At 42.7% G+C, this 22,694-nt stretch overlaps 1 protein-coding gene across 4 annotated transcripts in view; it reads left to right on the plus strand.

Moving 5' to 3' along the window:
- The first annotated feature begins 1,316 nt into the window (after nucleotides 1-1,316).
- Nucleotides 1,317-22,694, plus strand: part of TJP2 (tight junction protein 2) — a 65,518-nt gene continuing 44,140 nt past the window's right edge. The window contains exons 1-2 of one of the 4 annotated variants that reach the window (XM_062599358.1): nucleotides 1,697-1,820; nucleotides 14,011-14,131. The gene's annotated coding sequence lies outside the window, so the exon portion shown is untranslated. Of the gene's footprint in view, nucleotides 1,336-1,696; nucleotides 1,821-14,010; nucleotides 14,132-22,694 lie in introns of those variants that run through there. The other 3 variants (XM_062599357.1, XM_062599359.1, XM_062599356.1) reach the window with 3 other exon arrangements.

Consider the following 22,694-nt stretch of genomic DNA (forward strand, 5'->3'; position numbering starts at 1 on the left):
GTCTATTTAAAAAAAAAAAAAGGAAAAAAGCTTAAAAATGTCAACAGTATTACTCCTCTTTAGAGTATTTTAGAACCATTAACTACGCCCATAATACCACTATTATGAAAGTAAATATTTTCCTTTTTTCGGTAGCAAGAAAAGTAATACATAAAGTTTTAAACATTAAGGAAACGGAGATCCAGCACTGTGTAAAGCAAAAAAAGAAGTGACACGTACCTGGAAGTAAGACTAAATTTCCACTCTTCGTGTCTTGATCCACTCCACCCAAATGCATTGATACTGTATTACTAATTGATCATAGATTTCTCTGTATCTGAGGGGGGAGGTCTGTCTCTTTGAGGCTTTCAGTTTGTAACTCACGTACAGACCAGTGTATGCACATGCATGTTAATTATTAACTAGAGCTACAAGCAGGCCTTTTCAAAATAACGTTTGAATGCATTCTGGTATTTGCTGTCAGTAAAATAGGCTCTTTCTGCTCACTGTGCCTCCTTCCAAAGTCCAGCGCCTTCCGAAGAGCACTGTTTGCCTTCTTATCTTAATTTCTGTATCAGGCAATTACACTAACAGACTATTCACCTTACCGGGAGGAAAACAGTCTGAATGAAGAATGCTTTGGGAATGTAAAATCTTTAGCAACTGCTGAAAAATAATCTGCCTTCTCTCACTAAATTGTAATTGGTAGTTAATAATTAACTATAGTTAACTACGAACAAATTTTTAGAAAAATTCTGAGCCTGCAAGTGACTTTGTTTCATAGATCTGATACTATGGGAGTGTTACAGTTTGCTTTCAGAGAGGCTCTCATTGGGTTTAACCGCAAAGCAAGGAGATAAGGAGCTCTTTGTGACTTTAGTGCTTTGCGATGGGCAAGGAACAGGACTCCAAGGAATCCTGCTAGGGCTGTTTGGCCTTGCCTTTCTCTTTTCAGCTGGAGGACATCAGTGATCCCAGAAAGCTGGTATCTGTGGAATTCCAGTCTGAAGGATAGTTCAGTTTCGGTAAGTTCAGGTTTCAAGACAGTCTTGGTAAGACTTGCAGAGCGACGCTGCGTATTTTGGCCTGAAAACTGAGCTGCTGTGCCTTCTGCTGATCTTGGACGTTTCGGCGGTGAGCGATGATGTGAGCACCCAGCTCCTGAGAGCTGCCAGCGCACATCAGTAAGACGAAGGGAAGCCAGCCATAGGCGCGCTGCGCTAAAGCACGGGTGGCGAGCGAAGCCCGACGGGGGAGTGCGCACCGAGTGCGGCGCTGCGCGTTTTAAAGCCCTTCTGGAAAGTCCTCGGAGTGGACAAGCTTGCATGAGAAATTATGCCGTGTTACTAACACAAAGTAGGTGGAAACGCAAAAAGGAGGGCGAGGGGCGGGGGGCTGCGGGGTGCCCGCGGGCCGCTCCGGCCGGGCCGGGCCGGGCCGGGCCGGGCGCGGCGGCGGCCGCGCCGCGGTGACTCAGCGGGCGCGGAGCCGCGCACCCCGTGTGCCCGGGCGGGACCGGTATTTCCTGTTCCGCGTGTGCGCGGGGGCGGCCGCAGGTGGAGCCGCGCCCGCGGAGCGGCCGCCCCGTCGGGTCGCGGCCGTCCCACCTGGGGCGCGGGCGGCACCTGCGGCGGGAGCGCGCTCCGCTCCGCACCGCCCCGCACCGCCCCGCCGCGTCCCGCCCGGCGCGGGGGAGCGGCGCGGCGCTGCCCGGCCCCCGCAGTCGCAGCCTCTCCCGGCGGGCGGCGGCAGCGCAGCTCCAGACCCAGCTCCGCGCCCGCATCCGCGCAGCCGCCCGAGCAGGCGAGTACCCGCGGGGGCAGCCGCCCCCGCGCCGGCAGGTGCGGACCTACCGCCGCCCCCCGTGCGCTGGCCTTTCCTCCTCTTTTTTTCTATTTGTTCTCCATTGTTTCCTTTTTTCTTTTTTTTTTCTCCTTTTTCCATTGTTTCCTTTTTCTCACTTTCTTTTTCCCTTTTTCTCACTTTTCCCTTTTTCTCACTTTTCCCTTTTTCTTTTTTCTTTTTCTTTTTTTCCTCGCCTTTCCCTCTGCATTCCCAGGGCGCACTTTGAGCGCTTTCCCCGCGGGCTCTGGGGCGGGTGGCGGCGGCCCCGCGGTACCCCGCGGCCCTACGCGCCCCGTCGCGCGGGGATCCGGGTGGCCGCCGCCGCCGCGCACCTTGGGCGCGCAGAGCCGGCCGGGGGCTGGGGATCGGCTTTCCTCTAACAGGATTAAGCGGCTCTCAGTGTCTTTTTTCCATGCTGAGCACTTTCCGGGCGACCGCGATACTACGTGGGAAGCGGGAGAGATGTCACCGATGAATCAGGGTTTTTGTTTACTCGGGGTTTTTTCGCTGCAGGAGGGGCGGGCCGCTAGACGGACGCGCACCCCAGACGGGTGGGGGGTTTGTGCCGCCTTCCTTGTACACAAAATTCCTGAAATCTTTATGTTGGCACATCCTGAGTGGATTCCAGCCGTGCCTTGGGCTTTGGCTAACTGGGTCGGGGAGGTTTCAAGTTAACAAGGAACTCTTGAAACACAGGAACAGGCCGCTCCGGAAGCCAAACGCTTGGCTGGCGCGTCGGAGCGCCTGGCATCACCCCTGTTCGTGGTGCTGCCGCCCAGGTACCCGCATCGGCACCCAGCGGTGCCGAGGCGTGTGCCCGGGCCGTGGGACTTTTCTCCCCCACCCCCTTCCTTCAAGCCTGTCTCCTCCCTAGGTTGGCCTGTGTATACGCTGTCTGAACTTACCTGTGTTAAGAGTCGAAAACAGCGATCTTTCCAGTTGCTTCTCTGAACATGTTCGTGCTGCCGATGTTACTTTCTAGGAGTCTTTCGCTTAAAACAGCTAAAAATCTCTGCTCCCTAGCTCTGCTTTATAAACTGAGGTTGAATTCAGCAGCTCAGATGGTATTTGAAGGCTCTAAGCCCCACAGCTTTGCTCCAGCAGAGGCCCCCAAAGGTCTGCTTTGTTTTTAACCATTGGTTGTAATTCTGTGTGCTGGATGGTGTTGAGACAAATCGGAATAACTTTCCTTATGCTTTGCGCCCCCCCCCCCCCCCAGAAAAAAAGAAAAAAAAACGTTTTAAAGGTAATAATTTGGTGGTTCAGCTATAGTTCGGGGGGGGGGGAAGAGCACATGCTATAGTGATTAAAATGGCTTTTTCTTTTCTTCTGAAAAATTCACAGTTCAAGACTCCACCTATAAACTTTTCCAGGCAATGATCCATGGGATCTGGGTAACAAGGGGCAGAGATCAGAAAGCATGGGGAGTTTGCTTAAGTTTGTATTCATTGCTAGGGCATCAGGTGACCTGAAGAGGTTTCAGGTGATTTACATATAGTGATATGCATGCAGCCCCTTCCTTTCCCCTTCCCCCCCCTTTAGAGCTTTTTAGAGGTGGGCAGTAAAACTTGTACTTCATTCTGTAACCTAAGCCTTATGAGGGCTTTCATCAAACCTCTGAGGAAGCTTTCAGTATGTGACTCTCTGCATTCGACTTCTAGGTGAGTTTACTGTTGTAATTGCTTGCAGACTGTTATATGAAAATATTTTGTTACGTCCTAAACATTGCATTCAAGTAGTGTAGTGATCCTAGTGACTCTTTCATTTATACACTGAAATCATACTGAAACTAGGTCTGACTTTGATTACCTCTAGCGTTGGCCCATACTATAATATCAGTAACTGCAACTGTACTCAGCACTATATTGGATTTTTGTAGGACTAAGAATATGTACTGTGAATTACCCAGTAAGGTTAGGGTGATTCCAATACTTTGAATAGAAATATAATCTCAGTAGAGCTTTTCAGAATAAAGCATCAAAGTAATTAAGTGCTAGATACTTTTTTGATTGCTTAATCCTCCATTTCCTGGTTCTTGTAAGGACAACCAAGAAATCTTTCCTGGTGATTAAAATACTATATAGTACTGACATATTTCATAAAATGGGATGTGTTACACAATTATAAAATATGGATGCTTAAATATTTCAGAAAGTTTCTGTATCATAAAAATCCTGAACCAAAGAATGACATAATATTGCAATACTGCTTCAAAGCTGCATTCAGTGCGAATCATCTTGAGACAATAGCAAACGTGTGTGTGTTTTTGTGTGTGTTTCAATAGTTACCAGCATTATCTGTCTCCACAACTTCCTTCTAGAGTGAAAGAAATCTCATATTATAGGACTGTTCTTTTTTAATTGCTGAAATAATAGTATTTGCATACTCAAGGACAGTGTAACTTGTGCCATGCCTTGGCTGCACCAATTCCCTCCTGTTGTGGCGATCTTGAAATCAGTCATCCTACTGAAAGGAAAAAGGAAGCATAGACTTGGTGAAACAGCTACAGTTTGTTGAGATTAGAGGTTTTCAAATTTGGTTTATTTTCAAAGAGATAGGAAGGCACTAAGATTACCAGGGACAAAATGAATTTACTAAATCTGACAATGGATATTTGATATTGGCTGTCTGCATAAGGCCTGTGAATCTTTATCCCAAATTGCAGTGAACTTCAATGGACTTTAGACAGCTTCTCAAAAATGAGACGATTTATAAAACAAGCGTTTATGATAATAAAGATAAAGGCTGCAATTTTTAGGTCTGTCTTCTAATGTGGATCTTGCCACAGTGCAGAATGTTTAAAAACATTTAGGGGTTGCAGTGCTGAGTGGGTATTACTAGATTTGCAGCGCTCGCAGATGCAAGGCACAGCAGTGCCTGCCATCCTTCTAAGGGTTTGGTTTGAGTCCCACGGCAGAATAATATAAATTGTTTGTTTGTGAATCCCCAGAGAAGTACTTAGGTTTAGAATTACTGCCCAGGCAGATTTCTCTCCCTGAGGCTTTTGTCAAAACAGAATTGTTTCACCACAGGGTGCTTTTCTCAATCATCTTAACCTAGCCTCTACATTAGAAAAAAAGAGCACTGTGTTAGATCTTTTATGTCTGTTCATTTCCAAAGCATGCTTAGCTGCTGTCTCCAGAGTCTTCAGGGCTTTTTGCTGCCCTTAACAGTCAATATATTTACCAATACTAAGGATCTCCTTTCAGCTATGTGCCACTTTGGAAAGTGGTTAAAAATAATAATTAAAAAAGCATATGCATTAAACAGTTAAAGTGCTGAGGTTGTTTTGGCTTAAATGATACCTAATTACACAATGTTAACTGCAACATGGGAATTAAATAGCTTTATGCAGTCATGGCTGCTACAGGTCACTTCACAACTGAAGAATAAACAAATCCACCAAATGTTAATAATTTATCAGATAATTGCTTTTTGAAAATTCCTAATACTAGGAATATTTTAGATTTTCGTTTCAAAATACAAATGCAGACTTCATAGTAACTCCTTTTATCCAGTTTTACATGATTCTTTTGAAGTTTTGAACATATTAGAATGTCTGTGAACCAAGCCTAGAAATAATGGAGTGAGCTGTGGGAGAAAGGCTCATCTGGTATTTCCCAGGTGTATATTCATCAGCTGCATGCCTTGTTTTTGGAAAGCATAGGTTACTCAAGCATTCCTAAATTTAGGTCAACATTGTCAATGTCTATCTGAGTTTTGGCACCTTAGAGATTACCATGGTTCCCAATTTAGAGTTGTGGAGAAAAAGAAACTCATTACTTCGTATGTATAACATTTTAAACAAAAATACCTTGTAACACAACGGTAGGGTCATTTATTTGTGTATGAAAACAATATAAAGGTATATATGCCTGAGAACTGCTTTTTGCTCTGATTTTTCCAAGTGCACGCTCCCTTTCCTTGCTGTCATCTTTGCCACTATTTTCCACCTGCAATCTGGAGTTGCTTTGGGGAAATGGTACTTCCTTTTATTTTTTTAAAGGCTTTCAGATTATCTCAGATGTGGCATGCATATGTATGGGAAATGTCAGACTGAGGATCTCTCCTTGAGCATGGATCTGTTTTCATTAGCCAGTCAGGGCATCCGTTCAGGTATTTTGGACCATTGGATTATTCCTCAGATTGGCTCAATAACATCTCTCTCAAAAGAGTTTAGTTGACATTATCTGTCATGACAAACTAACTCTTTCACATCAGCCTGCACCATGTTATTGATATTCTGGGCCTGAACTCAGCAATGTTCAGCTTTCGTCTAAACCAAGGTTTCGCATGTTTGTTTAACCTGTCTGTTGTTTGCTTTGCCCCTGCTAGCCATTTTTTAAAGAGAAATCATCAGAGGAAACTCATAAATCCCACACGTCACTGTTAGCAGCAGTGCTGCCTGTCGTCCAGCTGACGCTCTCCCTTCTAACATCTGCTTCTTGCTCTGCTTAATAACCATCAGATTTGGCTGCTGGTGTCTCTAGCCTCCTTAGCACAACTTCGTATAAGCTGATCCGGAGAATCTCCGGGAACATATGGACAGTGCAGGCAAGGGATGTTCCCCGGGGAGGGGCCGAAAGCTACCGCTGTTGGCGAAGCAGCGCGAAAAAAGTTTCCAGGTCCTCCTCTGCTCTTTCTGTGTTACCCTTCTCCCACAAAAATTCTTGGTGTTCCTGTGCCTCAAAATTGTTTCAACAGAACAAGCTTAACGTGTGTTTCTTAGCTGTATGGCCCAAAAAAGAAAACACACGTGAGCTTTATGTTAACTGGAAGTTAACATTGTCTGCCATAATTATTTTTGTCAGACAATAATAAGCATGTAGAAAAATCCTTTTATTTCTTTCTTTTCTCCTCATGAGAGAGTTCTTTAACCTTTAGGTGTTACAGTGCTTTTTTTTTCTTTTTTCTTTTTTCTTTTTTTTTGGCTGAGAGGGAAGAAAGAAAAGAGTTTTCTGTTTCCCAAGGTGGAAAGTGATTTGTGACTATGTTGGGCAATGGTTCTCTCTCTTGCGTTTGGGTCTCAGGTGACTGAAGAAGGACTCATGCTACTGTCATCAGCTTTTACATGAGATATGCTATACAGCTAATTAAGGGAGAATAGCTCTTTCTTTTCATGCGTCGAGCAAAAGCAAACTTTCACTTTGATCTCATAAATGGTTCTTTCATGCAGAAAAAGAACATTTGTTATTTCCCCTTTCCCTTTATTACTACTTACTTGCCAAACTAACCATTGCAATGGAGTCTAGAATTTGTGTAGAATAAATGAGACTAAGCTAATTTCTGAACTGCTTTTGCAAATACCATCTATAGGATTTTATTTGCATTGAAATCACTGCCATAAGACTGAAACTTTTTTTCTATTTCAGCTAAGAAAGCAGAGAAAAGAGTAGGAGACTTTGAAACAGACAGAAAAAGGCTTTCTGTTCTCCTTCCTTATAGCCAGCATAGCTTTCAAGTCTTTTGATATATTGCAACAATGCGTTATAGCAATTTGATAGAAATGTGTGTTACCAGATTTTCTCTGTCTTGAAAACTGGTAAGTAATTAACAGTGTTATGAAGAGAAGTTGAGCAAAAAACACAAGTATGGTGAATAAGCAAAGATTCATTTTTGCTTATTCATTTAAGGCTTTTCATGGCTGTTCTCTTTGTGAGCATGGCTGGGGACCACAAGCTCCTGAAAATGACACACAAATGTTTTTCTTTAGCAGCCTAATTAACAGATTATTTTTGTTCATTATATGTTCCCAGTTAGTCTGTGTTCTTTCCATTAAAACTTGGTGTTCTTTCTGCCTGTAAAAATAATACAAAGCCAGAAGGGGAGTGGATGATATTCCTCAGCCGGAAACAATGGACGTAGATATATTTTAGACCCTTTGTTACTGAGGGATGGCTTTTGCAGAGCAAACAATGGATGTACTAATAGCTTTGAATTTCTGTTTTCAAACAAAGTTGAAGGAAATTGGTAACCTGTGAGTCAGTCTTACTCCTTCTGGACAACTGAAGATTCGTGAACAAGTTAGCTAAGAGGAGTACTTGGGAGCCACATGTGCCTACTCTGAGTTTTGTTTGTGAATTGTCTGCGTACAAGGCTGGTCACGAGGCTCCTGTTCTTGTCAGAATTGGCTTTGCTCAAAGGAAGAAAATCAGAGCTGCACTAAAACATTTTTACACTCCCCCCCTCTCCACCCCACCCAAGCCATAGTTCTAAGTGTACTTCTGGAACGTGTTTGTAGGGAAAAAAAATCTGTTCCTCAGCTCTCTAAGGGAAAAAATGTAGTGTTAAAAAGGGTGAAAAGAGGAGTGGTGATGGAAAGAAGTGTCGAAAATAAGAGGAAATTATGATAGCATTGATAACTAACTTCAAGGGAAGATTGGATTTCATAAAAATTTGTCTCTGCCTAAGCAAAATTGAACGCTATTATAAACTACTGCATTCAGAATGTATTTAAAAACAGAAATAGTCAAAAAAAATAAAAAATGTAGTCATCTGTGCTGCCTGAGCAATAGGACTGCTAAAGCTATCAAAAGTGAGGATGCTGCAGGCCTAATGACGTTAGCTGCGCTTACAGACTTCTACTAGCATTTCACTTTCCTAAGCTTCTTAATACTTTGTATACAGATGTTTGAAGTGGTTTATTTTTTTTTCCTTTTGGTCCTGCAAAAGTAATACTTAGCTTCACTTCATTTCTATGTTTTTAATGTATTCACTGCTTTCCCTAATACATCTCAAATTTCCAGGCTGCATATTCTTTAGATATCCATGTAAACTAGGTAACTGTAAACTGGATATTTCTTTCTACTAGTTATTTGTACTTTTGCTTCCTGAATTTGTAAATTGTGCCTTTTTTATTGCTGTGCTAAGATCAGTAGATTGACTTTTAATAATTCATTTGAGATGGTTCTGTGTGTACATATCTTCTGTGTGTGAACCTAGCTTACAAATTCAACTTAATATTGAGCACCAGGTGGTACTCAATATAAGTAATACAGAAGAGTAAGTAATACAGGACTAGCCAATAAGTGTACAAGAATTCATTGTGTCAAGCTGAAAATTCTACAGTATAAGTTTAGAAACTGTAATTTCCATCTTAAAAGTTTCTAAATATGTAGCATTCTGTATTAAGTCACCTTAACAGAAGTATAGGCATTTTAATACTAGGGAACAACTAAAATATATATAGTTTGCAGAGGAGTCTGTGGCCAGTTTTTTAGGAGAAACACTTTCTGTCCCGTCTATCCTTTTTGCATTTTTATATAAAATACACCTATACAGTAATAAAAACTATATATAAAAATATATGTAAACACTCACAGCACCTTAGTATCTAAGTACAATATTTCCTGTGTTACAATTTTTGCAGTGAAGCAATTTTCTCTTAATACTGTAGTTTGGCAAGTGCTTCAGTATATCTAAAATGTCACTATTGCTTCAACTTGTGCATCTGTCTCCATGCTTGTAGTTAATACCTGAGGTCATTGGCATGCACAGTTACTTGCCTCATGGCTGGAACAATTTTGACACGGAAAGTGGCCTCTGGCATTGTGTGAGGCTTGTTCATATAACTAGTAGGTATCATAAAGGAGCCTTTAGCATGCTTAATTCTGTGTAAGTGAAGTAAGGGAACATTTCGCCATGTCTCTTCTGATCAGATCACAGATAAATCCTAGTGCTGAGGAGAAAAGCTGAAGCAAAAGTGATTATTATCTTTTAGAGTATGCAAAAAATTCTCAACTTTTCTGCGTAGATCTCTCTCAAATCAGCTGAGGAAATGAGAAGTTACCTAGTGCTCCATTAGTACTTGGAAGATTATAAACAGCAGAGATTTAGCCAAGGATTAGTAAATTGGAGAGTGTGCATTATCCGGCCAGGCTTAGACCCGTGATTGTCTCTTCAATCATTTTCATTAGTGTCTTATTCAAAGATCAAATTATGTAACAATGACGTTTCAGGGGAATCTGGTAGTTTTTCTTTGGTGCCTCTCTCCTGCTAACTCTCCTCGCCTGATAGAGAGAGGAAGGCGTTATTTTTATGCTTCGAACCTGCAGTATGTTTTGAAAAGCAGCAGTTCATATAAGTGAAGAAGATGACTGCATTTGGATGACAATTTAGCGAAGCGGAGCTTCCAAGAGTAGCAGAATGCGGTACAAGAAATATATAACTATTTTAGAAGCAGCAATAGGTATTACTCCCCTTAACAAAAGGGAACTGCTTCCTGAGGGTAGACATGCAAACCTTTGGCAACATCCCAGGTAAGTGCTACAATGAGATAAATGAGTAATAGTGGGAAAACATGTGCTTGTCTTGAAGCATGCATTTTGAAAGCTTCTACAAGAAAAGAGGAGAGTCATTCATGCAAACAACTAATCTTTTGTGTACCTTCTGAGCAGTGTATCTTCTATGGTTGTAGTTAAAATCTATGGTTTCATTAGAGATTTGTTTGCATTTACTGTCCTTCACTAGCAGAATAATTAGAAGGAGGTGTTATTTCTAAATTAGAAGTTTACTCGAGAATAAAAAAGATAAACAGGTGTGTACATATTGAAATGAAAGTGAAATTGTTATTTTGTGTTTGTTGTTTACTGCTAGTGTAGATGTGTGTTTCTTCCCACCTTGTCAGAAAATACATATTTGATTCTTATCTGTGGAAGAATTAGCAGCTTTTGAAAGTGGAGAAGAAAAACACTTTTTGTGTATGCTACTTTCCTTTTGTGCTAGAAAGCAAGGGTGCCTCTCATTTAATAATGCTGTTTTCATGAAGGAAAGAGGAAGTAATTAAAAGATATATCAACTAAGATTATTAAATGTTAAAACTATGAAATTTAGAGTGTTCTATTTTGGTTAAAAACAATCCAGAGTGCTTTCTTGTATTACCCAACTTTAATATAAGATTTCAGAAAATTCTTTTGTTGATAACTCATTCCCCCACAAAAAGTAGTAGTCCTAAAAACTCTTGTGCTTGCAAAGTGTGTATATGAGAAGGATCGTCCTTCTCTCCCACCTGCCCATCCTATTTAAGTAGTGTCAGTAAATGGATATCCTCACAGCCTTACTCATCTTTCCTGTTCTTGTCCTGTGTTAGAATGCTGTGCCATTCTTTAAGATGTAGTAGAGGAACATAAGATCTGAGAAACTTGCTCTAAGTTAAGGAAAAGATATGTTTCTACTGGTTTTGATTAATTTCATGTAAGAAAGATTTCAAAGAGAAGCTTGGTGTAACATGTGATTGATTGAACGCTGGTTTTGTTTATAAACTTTCCGCAAGAGCTTCTCCACTAATAGTGGTAGCTACAGTAACACTGACTCAAATAAAGCACCCCTGTAATTTTTAGTTGCCTCACCTAAATGACAAAAAAATAGATACCAGCAGGTTCCACCATCTTATCAACACAAGAATTCCTCAAGTTGATCCTAGGATTCTGGTGTTTCATTGATGAGTGCTTTTTGGCTTTTTTGTTAAAATGTGCTCATTTAACAGTGTCCTTAGCACAATGCATTTAGACACCATGTTCCCATGTTCCCTTGACTGTGACTTCCTTTGATTGTTTCATGTGAGTTATCTGCATGCCAATCTCTGAAATTTGCGGAGAATAAAAATTCCACACTTTACATGTTAATAAAAGATTACATGATGGCTATTGATCCTTCATGGAACTGTGTTGGAATGTAATAGTGTATTTTTACAGAATTTTTCTTCATGCTTCAAGTAGCTTTGTTTGGCTATTGGCATAACTCAAAGCAAATCATTTAAAAATTAAACGTGTTAACTTTAACATCCATTCTTTTTTGCTTTATAACTTTAATGTCCAAGTGATTAACTTTCATCTGCTAGTAAGTGTTAGTCAGTAGCCAAATGAAAAAGATATTACCCTGTTAATACATGTTTTTCTTTCCCATACCATTGATCAGGCATCTCCCTTCTTTCACAGAGAGCTTTAAAGTGATGCAATTGAACTCACTTTGAATTTTAACTGCTTAAAATTTATTTGGATTGCAGAACTGCCATTCTGACAATTCAACAGAAGCAGAAAAGCTTTTTGCATTGGACTTCATTATCCTTTTATTAGATCTTTCTGAGTACTAAAGGTTGGGAACTAACAGTTGCGGCAAAGTAAACCAAGATTTGAAGAAAAGAGCACTGTTCTGGTTGCAGCTGTGAACTGTAATCTATACAGTTGGAATAGGCAAATTAATAGCTCATTTTGCTAAAACCTGCTTCTCACTCGGACTTCTAGTGGTACTCCGTCGGGCTCATATAAGAGAGAATACAATCAAATTGAATAGTATTTTAAAACCAGTCATTTTTCTCCAAATTTACAACATGAGATACACCTTACATTCAGTATTAGCTTTCGGGAAGTATCTGTATGCTTAAGTTAAATTCTTCCTATACTTCTCTCAGCTATCTCCCAAAATGAAAATCAGCATTAAAGTGTGATGCCAACTTCAGTGCTGTCACTTGAGAGGTGAAAATACTGACAGTAACCCAGACCTGTGAGAGAGGACAGAGAACAAAAGTTGTTATGCCTTAGTTATTTGACTAAGGCATTCATTTTCATTTCCATATCAAAAGCATTATAAAGCATATTTTTCCATTTCTATTTCACTTGGAATAATGCTGTGACTTCTGTGGTAGATAGATTTTTTGTAACTGTCAGCATCTTCACAAGGAGTCAAAATGCGATGTAATTTGATTTTAGCTTTCTTGTGTAACTTTCTTGCTGCTTTCTGGAAAAGACTGTTATTCTGCATGCAGTCTGGAACTATAAAGCTGATGTTTGCTCATAATGCATAGCTTTTGCTGTTCTTTGAGGACAGTGGAAACTCATGCTTTAAATAGTAGAGTTTTGCTTTTGGAAAGATGCATTTATTGTGGAAGAGTCAGCAGAGATGGAAATGGGACATCTTTTGTCTTCTCAATGTGATGTCTGGGAGGTGCTTGCATTTGTGAGGTTATTTTTTTCCTTTTTTTTCTTTTCCTTTTTTTTAATAAGTTAATCTGAGACCAAATGACTTTTTTTTAATATCTTAGAACTTTTAAGCTTCCTTTTCTGAACCTAGGACTTCATTACATCTGTATTCAAGGAAAAGTGGGTGTAATACACAAGGCACATCTATGAAATGTAGTGTAGACTTGTAGATAATGGAGGAAATTCTTCAGAATTCTTTTACTAACTCTTTCTTATGACTCTCCTGCCAGCTGTAAGTAGCTATGAGTTATTAACCAGAATAATATATAAATTGAGATTAAAAGAAAAAAAAGCCACAAAACCATTGTAAGTATGAATAAGATACTGTCAGAACTCCCTAGAAGGGGATCTTGTTTCTTCAAAGATGGAACGCTTTAGAAAGATGTGTTTTGAGAGAAGTTAAGGAGATGATTAGAATGATTAAAAAAAAAAAAAAAAAGGAAAGAAAGAGAAAAAATGGCTTTATAGCTATTTCGTTCAGAAATTCCTCCTTCAGCTTGGCTAAACCATTCATTTTTCTGTTCTCATACATAGGAGGCTACAGCAAGGGATAAGGGAGAGGAGAAGCCCTCTGACAAGCTACATTGACGCTAATACACTGCTTGCACAAAAGAGGTGCAGCTGGGGCCTACTGAGCTATATCTGAGGAGAAGGGGTAGAGAATGGAGTTGGGAAATGGTTCTTTTGTATCACCTGGTGATTGGAGCTGTTAACTTTCCTACTGAAACTACCAGAGAGCATGTATCTCATTCTTATTGAAGATATGCTTCAAGAATCACTGCTGTTACAGGTTTAACTTTGAATAATCTTAGTTTAATTGAGTAGTGTAAAAGTAAGACTAAAGTTAAAATAAACCCAGAATGACTTGGGGGAAAGACTAGTGCGACAAATGGAAGATCAGTATGCTTCCTGTGCACATATTACTTATTTTGCAAAAATGCATTGTTCCCTGCTGTGCAGGCCTGCCTGGATGCCTGATGAGGGAGGGTGCTTGACCTGAAGTTACTGTTAGGTTGCTGCTAGTATAAATGTTGCTGGATATCTCTTTTATTTAACCACTGTTTCCACTGGAGTGTCAGAACAGCTGAATCACACCAGGCTAATCAAGGATTTTTTTTAATCCTCTTTTTCTTAAGAATTTCAGTGATTCCAGGCTTCACGGTCACTCTCTTGAAGTTACACATGACTTAAATGAGATTTTATTTTTCAGGGAGCAAACTACTGCACTGCCGTCCCCTTGTGAGTGGGACTGGGAACACAGCCGCACATCAAGCCCAAAGCATTTCACAGGAAATAGACAGAAACTGTCCAAAATCGACATTACTCACAAGGTATTGATCAAGTTAGGTCAGTTAGAAGCAGTTTAATCCATTAATTTAAAACAATAGATTCTTGCCGTGTATTAGCTATAATGTTTATTCTTTCAGCTATGGTTTTAAATGGATTTATGAAGCTGTACTTCATAGAGTGTTATGCTGCAATCAGAACTAGTTCTTCTGGTTTCCCATAACAACTTAGAATGAGCTCACGCACATCTACTGAAAGCTTGGTGATGTACAACAGGCCTCCTGAGGAGGAGAGACTTCTGCAGTGAACTCAAAATTCTGCTGAAGTTATGCAAATAATAATGCACAGGCCTGGACTAGTTCATCTCTCTTAGCTAAACATTGCTGAAGAATGAATTTAATCCATACTGGCTTCATCAAATATAAATATTTAGCATGAATTTTGGGATAAATAAATTTCTTTAAGCACAGAGGGTAATATTAATGGAAATTTCGTAGTGACTCAGTAAAGCCGTGGGAAACACAATAGCCACAGAGAGAGAGAGTGTGTTGTTTTGCTGCATATTTTCTTGTGGTACACGATTAAGGTAAATATAATCCTTTTGGCTTCTTAATCTTGCATTTGAAACCTTTTCTCAAGTAGTTCTACAGAGAATATAAAATGCATGCTTAAGTTTTACATGTCAATCAAACATATTTGGCTTGTTTTCCCAAGTGATTAATAGCTGACAGTTTTAAGAGCAAAGATTTTTTTTTTAGGCTCATATCTTACAAAATTAGATTAGATTTCACCTTGTTTCTTAAGAGATGAATAGCTACTGCTGCTTTAGAAACTTAATTAGAAATGTGAATGTCTGTTGTTCTGCCTTTCTAATTGTGATGTACTTGTTAACCAAAGCTATTCACCTGTTAGTTCAATGTTTTGGGACTGAAAGGAGAGCATGCTAGTTAATGTACTGTAAAGGCACCATAAGAAGACAGAAAAATGGGTTGGCATTATATAAAACAACAAACAAGCAAGCCCTATTTACTTGGGAAGGGAGTATGATGTGAGAATGTCAGTGAAGTGTAGATAGGTAGGAACATCCCAGTTGTGCTCTCTAGCAGATGTGATTTTAAAGATTAATCTTCAAAAAGAGCACCTTTTGAGAGTAAGGTATGCTATGCAAACTTCACATTAGGGAATCTGGATACTTGCAAGCCCAGCTCTGGGCAAAGCTCCAGTAGCCAGAATCACTGATCCCCTAGAAAAAGATGCCTTGGAAGCTGTATCTGGCCAGCAGGCCCATGATCTCCCAGGAGTTGTGGGTGGTGACTGAAAGACTTGGGGGGCTGCGTGTGTGCTCCCCAGTGACTGCCTGAGTCCTCTCTGGACTCTCACCAGCCAGTTTCAGTCTTTCCTGAAATGTAGCACCCAAAAGAGGCACTGTACTCTATCTGAGACCTTTCTGGTACTCAATAGGGCTGAATAACTGCTTTGTTTCTTAATGAGTTCTTCAGCAGGAGCTTTGCTAGTATAAATAGGATGGGGAGAGGCAGAGCTTTGAAGTAGAGTTTTAATGCTCTGAAGGACTAAGTTGGCTGAAGGAGTGCTCTCTGGGGCATTGTTTTTTAAATTAACCTCTGTCAGAAAAAATGAACAAGCAAGTTTTGTGTCTGTTATGTCTTGTGCATTCTGCATTTTCTTTTGCTTGTTCTTAGTAAGTAATTATACTTACTAAAATCTTGATGAGAATGGGATCTTTGTTTTCTTTACCGGGATGTCTTAATCAATTTGTGCCATAAGAACTAATTACCGTGGTAAAGTATTTGGTTTCGTAGGACTCGCCTTCTAGTAAGGGAAAGCAGATAAATTGCTAAAAGCAGAAGATTCTGTTTCACTGCCTGGCAAAGAGTAATCAACGAACATGGAGGCGAGAGGAAGGAAATGAAATGTAAGCAAAATGAATGTTCAAACAGAATGTGTTCATGAGATGCTTTCTATTTAAAATGTTTAAAAATTAGGGGTGGGAAAGAGGCTTCCTTTGAAGTGTTGTATATGTATTTTTCTATGATGTTTGAGAAGCAGTGCATTCTTGTGTGGTTTGGGTCAGCTTAAGATACTTCATTATTTTATTGTTTAGAATAACATTTATAGCTTTTGTAGCTTCTTAAATCAGTAGAGGTCAAGGTGTTTATGCTGGAGAAAGTTGTTTTAATTTGTGCAGTGTTGCACATGAGTATAAAGAAAAGAGAGAGATTCAGACAGGGTCACTAAGTCCCTTTCTCGTACCCCAGCAACAGGTCAGATAATCTTGTTTACTTGCCTTATTTACCAGAGTCCCTTTTAACTCTGCAGTGTACTTCACAGCACTATGCAGATGAAAATTTATTCAGCGTAAATAGAGACTATGTTTCTTTATTCTCTCCACTGTCATTTTTCTTACTATTATCAAATTCCTCATGCTGCTTTGCTTTGGTTGTGATTGAATTTAGCCTGTGGAACATATGCTACATGTGTTTTTTTCTAATATGCATGTTCTTTGCAAAGACATAGGAACACGCAAAGGAAACTATTAGTGTCTTGTGTTACTTTTCACAGAATAAAACTTTGAGATCTTCATGTAAGACCTAGTGGAACTGATGATCAAAAGGATTTCAAAACTATTAAGGAAAATATCAAGCCTTATCATATTGTTCACTTCTGTAGTGCTGTTCCTAATTGTTCAACACATAGAGGCATTTCTCAGATTTTTTTTTCTTTCTTGTGAACTTGAAATTGAATTTTTATGGCATATGCTTAGAAATGTGCATTATCTTACTGTAAATCTTTATATGTATTTTTTAAACATAGTTTATAAGAAATATCTTAGTCAATCTGCATGTCTAGGTTGCAAAAAATAAAATGCTCACCATATGAAGGTCAAAATAGGTGGCTACATGTGCTATGCAGGGTTCTGTACTGGTATTTATCCTAGCAAAAGTATGCATGAAATGAAGGATGTTGTTTGTGTTGGGCCCTGTGTTTCTTCCAGGTGCATACCTGCATTCTAAAATAACAGCCTTAGAAATGCTATTCTGAAGCCTGTAAATTGCACACATTTGGACAGCCCTACACTAGGCCAGGGATGGCTAATATTCCTCACTGAAACATTTATGCTGGCACTGGCATTTGAGTCATGGAATAGTATAGGAATGATAGGATAGATCAGGCTGAAAGGGACCTCAAGTCTTTAGCCCAACCTCCTGCCCAAAGCAGGGTCAGGATCAGATCTGCCCAGGGTTTTACCCAGTCAGTGTGTGAGACTCTCTGAAAATGGAGAGCACAACCTCTCTGGGCTCTGGCTCCACTGTTGGGGTGTCTTTGGGGGGCAAAAAATTCTCCTTATATCCAGTTCAAACCTCTATTGTTTTCATCTTTCGCCTGCTGTCTCCTCTCCTTGCATCTCAGAAGAGCCTAGCTGCATCTCCCTGACTGCCCCTCCGTCTGTGCCCAGAGCGGCTGTGCGGTGCTGCAAGGGCACCCCTGCTCTCGTGAGCTGACCCCAGCCCCATGGCCTCTCCTTGCAGCACGGGGTTCCTGAAGGAACTGTAATCCTGAAGGTTGGATCTGTTAGGGCCCAGCTTGCTTTATAAAGAAACAGCCATAATTGGATTTATGAATCATTTAGGACTGGGCTTGACTGATTTGCGTAGTTTTGCAAGCTGATGAGAACCAGCATGCTGAAGAGATTGCCTGGCAGGGGGAGGGGGGGTGCTGTTCGGCAACATGGTATTTTTAGAAACTTCGACAGTGTCTTTCATCAGAGGATCAGGAACACTTGCTTAAAAACAAAAGCAAAACTGATACTCCTGCTCAGGCAATTCAACAGCCAGACTAGCAGCCTACATACCCAGTGTCTCCAATCGAAGTCAGCTTCCAGATCTTTAAGGTTACCCATTTGGTATGTTATCTAGCACTACTCAGTGTTGAACTCCAACATTCTTCAAAAAAAGATTAGACATAATTGTTAAAGGGGCCAGCTGAAAGGTTTGTTTTGGGGGGGAGGAGGGAAGGCAGAGAGAGCCCAAATGACAACATAATAATGCATCTTGGTTGCTGCAAGCAAGATGCTGAATGGAGTTACTTGGTTGGCTGGAATAACTGTGGGAGGCAGCTGCTTGTTTTAAATTTGCGTCGTGTAGTGTAATGTTAAATGGGTGTTCCCTATGTGCTGATGCTGGAAGCAGCACAACTACTTGATTCACAGTAGCATTAATTAATTTATGTACTATGTCCTAGGTTTTGCATGACTCAAGCTGCAGCAGGTGATCTCTTTAAATTACCACTATACAGAACATGAATTGAATCTGACTGTAGACAAACAATGTCTGCCTTGATTACTTAAGTTGAAAGTTTCAATGGGAAATGTGGTCACTGGAAATTATTTGCATGCTACTCATACAGTTAATGATGATTAATTAATCCTTCTAAAGAAGTTCTTGATCATAATATCTGTACGTACCTTCATAACAATGAAATCCCCTGCACATGACACTGTACGTGTAGACAATTAGCTGGTCCTAAACACTGCAGCAGACAGTGCTGTACGCTTACAGCCAAATTCATTTAGTTTTGAAATGGTACTGACACTCTATTTTTTGTGCTACAGCACCCCTTCCGATGTTGCTCACAAGTGTACCTACATCACCCTTTCAAGGTTAGGCCCTGAGTGAGAGGTACACACAGCCCCGTTTCCAGACGTTCAGTCCAAGCACACGGCAGCATGTGTGGAAAGAACAGGCATCATCCTGGGTCTTCTGACCTCTGCTACTGCTGCTGGTGCCCTGGGTCTGTTTCGGCTTGGATCTTGAGTTTTATACATAGTCCGTCATGATTCATAGGGCAGGGTCATGTGGCTTTTAGGATAAATTGAGTCAAGAAGAAAGGATAGGTCTAATTACACATTATATATGCTTGCTTAAGCTGTAGTTTGGGGTTTTGGTATTTCTGTGGGCTGCTTTATTTTTATTTTTTTAATCTACAGCTTACTGGGGAAGAGGATGGGGATGCTGTCTTTCAAAGGAATAGCTCTTAGGTGAATGGGGTGATTTGAGTACCTGCTGTCCTCTTCTTGCTGTGTTAACTCTGTAACTTTTGGGGCTGGAGCAGTTCCTGCAGCTCTGGCATTGTTTAAATTGTCATTCTGTATTCTTCTACTTTCGGTTTAAGTTGCATCAGCCTCCCCAGATCCTGTCTTGGTAGGATAGCTCAGTTAGAGGGAAGATGGAGGCACCCATGAAGCCTCTTCTCTGCAGTCCAAGTGCAGGATAAGTAACTTGTAAATTATGGTATCATTGATGTTACCCCAGACCGTAGCAGCAGGCCCTTAACACTTGGCCCCTAACACATCTGGGCATTTGTTTGAGCACAAACCTGAGCATTTGGAGTCACTGTTCACATTTTCAGGGTAGCATGGGACAATTTATCTGCACATTGCAGCACAGCAGCCTTTTGGTTTGAGAAAAGAAAGCAGGGAGAAGGAATGTGCGCTCTGTACTCTTAAAAGTGAACCAAGTTTTACAGACAACTGTATTCTGATATCCCACACAAATTGTTTTCCCTCTATTATTGCAGGAAACTGAATGGAGACAGACAGACAGCCTCTTCCCAGATGATGATCTGGTGAGGGATTAGAAGACAAGTCTATTTCAATTGCATAACTGTGGTCAGTTCCTATGTCTGTGCTGCAGTATCTCAGGCTAGCTAGGTGTGTTAACCTCAGCTGCTGCCTTAGAGCTCGGCAAAGCGTGGTCTGATAACCTGCTGTTACTGATAACACCAGGTGGCTTTGATAAAGGCACAAAGTATGTTACATTTGTGGCTTAAGCTGAAAGCTTCAGCTTTTGTCTGCAAGGAGAGTAATCCTCCCTGGCCCGCTGTGGGTCAGGCCCATGCATTGCACTGGCTGGCACTGCCTGTGCTATCTGTGGAGGGGGCGCTGGCAGTGCCGGCTCTCTGCCCAGGGCCCTGTGGAGGCAGGCGCTTGCAGGAGGTTGGTGCTCTACCTTGTGCTGAGAAGAACTCAATACCAGCGTCTTAGGGAATGCATCCGCAGGCACCAAGTAGCTTCTCCTTTCCCTGTCCCACACCACATAGGACAAATGGGCATCCCATGCTCTCTTTGAAAAAACACTTGGCCTTCAGGCTACAAGCAAAGATCATTTTATCTTCTGAAGTTACATATTTGCCTGGAGCAACATCCCACTATATCCTGTCAAGTTGAAAACTAGCTTGTGGTGTTTCCATAGTGTCTCACCTCCTCAGGGAGGTAAGTATCAGATAGTGGCTTTCTCTGCTTATGTTGTGTAATAACATCCTAACTCCCTTGGAAAGCTGCTCTGGATTTCAGAGGTGTGCGGATGTGCTCGGCAGTGCCAAGGGTGGCAGCTGGTTTGCCGGCCCTGCTGCATCGCATGGAGAAATTCCTGGTGCCGGACGCTGCTCTTGTAGCCCCATTTCGGTGAGGGGGCTGGCCTGTCTGTGCTCCCTTCTCCCAGGGGTCTGGGTGCGTGGCCACACCATGATACCAGGCTGCTGGAGCTGTGACAAAAGTCGGAAGGGATCACTTGCTTTAGCAAAAAGACAAGAGCGCGGACGAAAGAGAAAAGGGTGCACTTGGGCGTTTTTCTGTCTCTCTCACTTCAGATTTGAGGGTAGGCCATACAAAGTAACATGTTGTTTGTGCTCCTTTTTTTTTTTTTTTTTTTTTTTTTTTTTTTTTAAAGTACTGGCTTAGGAAAACTCTTCCCTTACAACTTATCCTCATTCTTATTTTTCTCCTTCCAAGAATTGACTCTTTTCAAGATACTAGTGTTGACTCATCACTCAAAAGTAATGTAGCTCCAGAAAGACAGTACCACTGGGAAAAGATTCCTTTTTTCTTTTTTTTTTTTCTTCTTCTCCAGACTACAGCATAGCTGTTGAACTGAATAGAATACTTAAAAAAAACCTCAAAAGCAAAGTAGCAAAGTAGTCAGTTCAGTCTCAGAATCAATTGGAAAAGTGATGAGGTTGAGACTGATACAAAAAGTGTTAGGTGATGGAAGGAAAACCCACTGGGGCTGCAGGCTTGAGAACTTTTCAGGTGTGTCCTGGCTTTCAAATCGAAATCTCTGAAAAACAAACGAACAAACAAAACCCTGTGTGTCGGACTTTGTGGGCTGCAGGTTTTATCTGAGGTGTTATGCAGAGATGCGGTCCGAGCTCTGTCCCCTTCATCCTGTCGCAGGCACCTGCTGCCGGGGGAAGACTACAAGAAATATTTTTGTAAGTGGGGAATAACAATTCTTTTCTTCCCGGAGAGAATGCAAACGCTTCTTCGCCTCCGCGGTGCCGGGGGGGGGGCTCTGCCAGCACAGAGTCGCTCTGTCGCCGGGCACCGCCTGAGTAGCGGCTTTGTCCGCGGCGGGGCGGCGCACCCCGCACCCGGCCCGCGGCGGGGCGGGGGCCGTGGGGCCGGGGCCGTGGGGCTGTGGGGCCGGGCGCGCTGACAGCAGCTGCCGCGGGGCCGAGGGCGGCCGGCGGCGCCGCTGCCCCTGCCCGCGGGCCGCGCGGGGCTGGCGATGTTGCCATGGGAGCGACGCAGGGCTCCGCCGGGAGCCAACCACGCGGACCCGCGGCGGGGGAGGAGCAGGTCGGTGGACTCCCCTCCTCGCCCACCCCGCTTCTCCGGCCAGCGGCCCCCTCGCTGTGCCCCCCTCCCCCTAGCCGCAGTGGTAGCGTCCCCCCGGGGCGGCGGGGCGGGGCGGGGGGAGCCGGCGGGTAGGTGCGCGGCGGCGGCGGCCGTTGGTGCCGGGGGGGGGGGGGGAGGGAGGTGTCGGGGTGTGTGTGAAGGGGGTTTGGATGTGTGTGAGGAGTGTAAAGGGGGCCAGGTTGTGTGGGGAAGTGTGTGAGGGGGTCAGGGTGTGTGTGAGGAGTGTGAGGGGGTCAGGGTGTGTGGAAGGAGGGTGTATGTGAGGGGTGGGGGGGTCAGGGTGTGTGTGAGGAGTGTGAGGGGGTCAGGGTGTGTGGAGGGAGGGTGTATGTGAGGGGTGGGGTCAGGGTGTGTGTGAGGAGTGTGAGGGGTCAGGGTGTGTGGAGGGAGGGTGTATGTGAGGGGTGGGGGGGTCAGGGTGTGTGTGAGGAGTGTGAGGGGTCAGGGTGTGTGGAGGGAGGGTGTATGTGAGGGGTGGGGGGGTCAGGGTGTGTGTGAGGAGTGTGAGGGGGTCAGGGTGTGTGGAGGGAGGGTGTATGTGAGGGGTGGGGGGGGTCAGGGTGTGTGTGAGGAGTGTGAGGGGGTCAGGGTGTGTGGAGGGAGGGTGTATGTGAGGGGTGGGGGGGGTCAGGGTGTGTGTGAGGAGTGTGAGGGGTCAGGGTGTGTGGAGGGAGGGTGTATGTGAGGGGTGGGGGGGGTCAGGGTGTGTGTGAGGAGTGTGAGGGGGTCAGGGTGTGGGGGGGGGGAGGAGGGAGGTGTCGGGGTGTGTGTGAAGGGGGTTTGGATGTGTGTGAGGAGTGTAAAGGGGGCCAGGTTGTGTGGGGAAGTGTGTGAGGGGGTCAGGGTGTGTGGAGGGTGTGAGGGGTGTGGAGGGAGGGTGTATGTGAGGGGTG

Source organism: Rhea pennata, chromosome Z (assembly GCF_028389875.1).
Source record: "Rhea pennata isolate bPtePen1 chromosome Z, bPtePen1.pri, whole genome shotgun sequence".
Classification (NCBI taxonomy): Eukaryota; Metazoa; Chordata; class Aves; order Rheiformes; family Rheidae; genus Rhea; species Rhea pennata.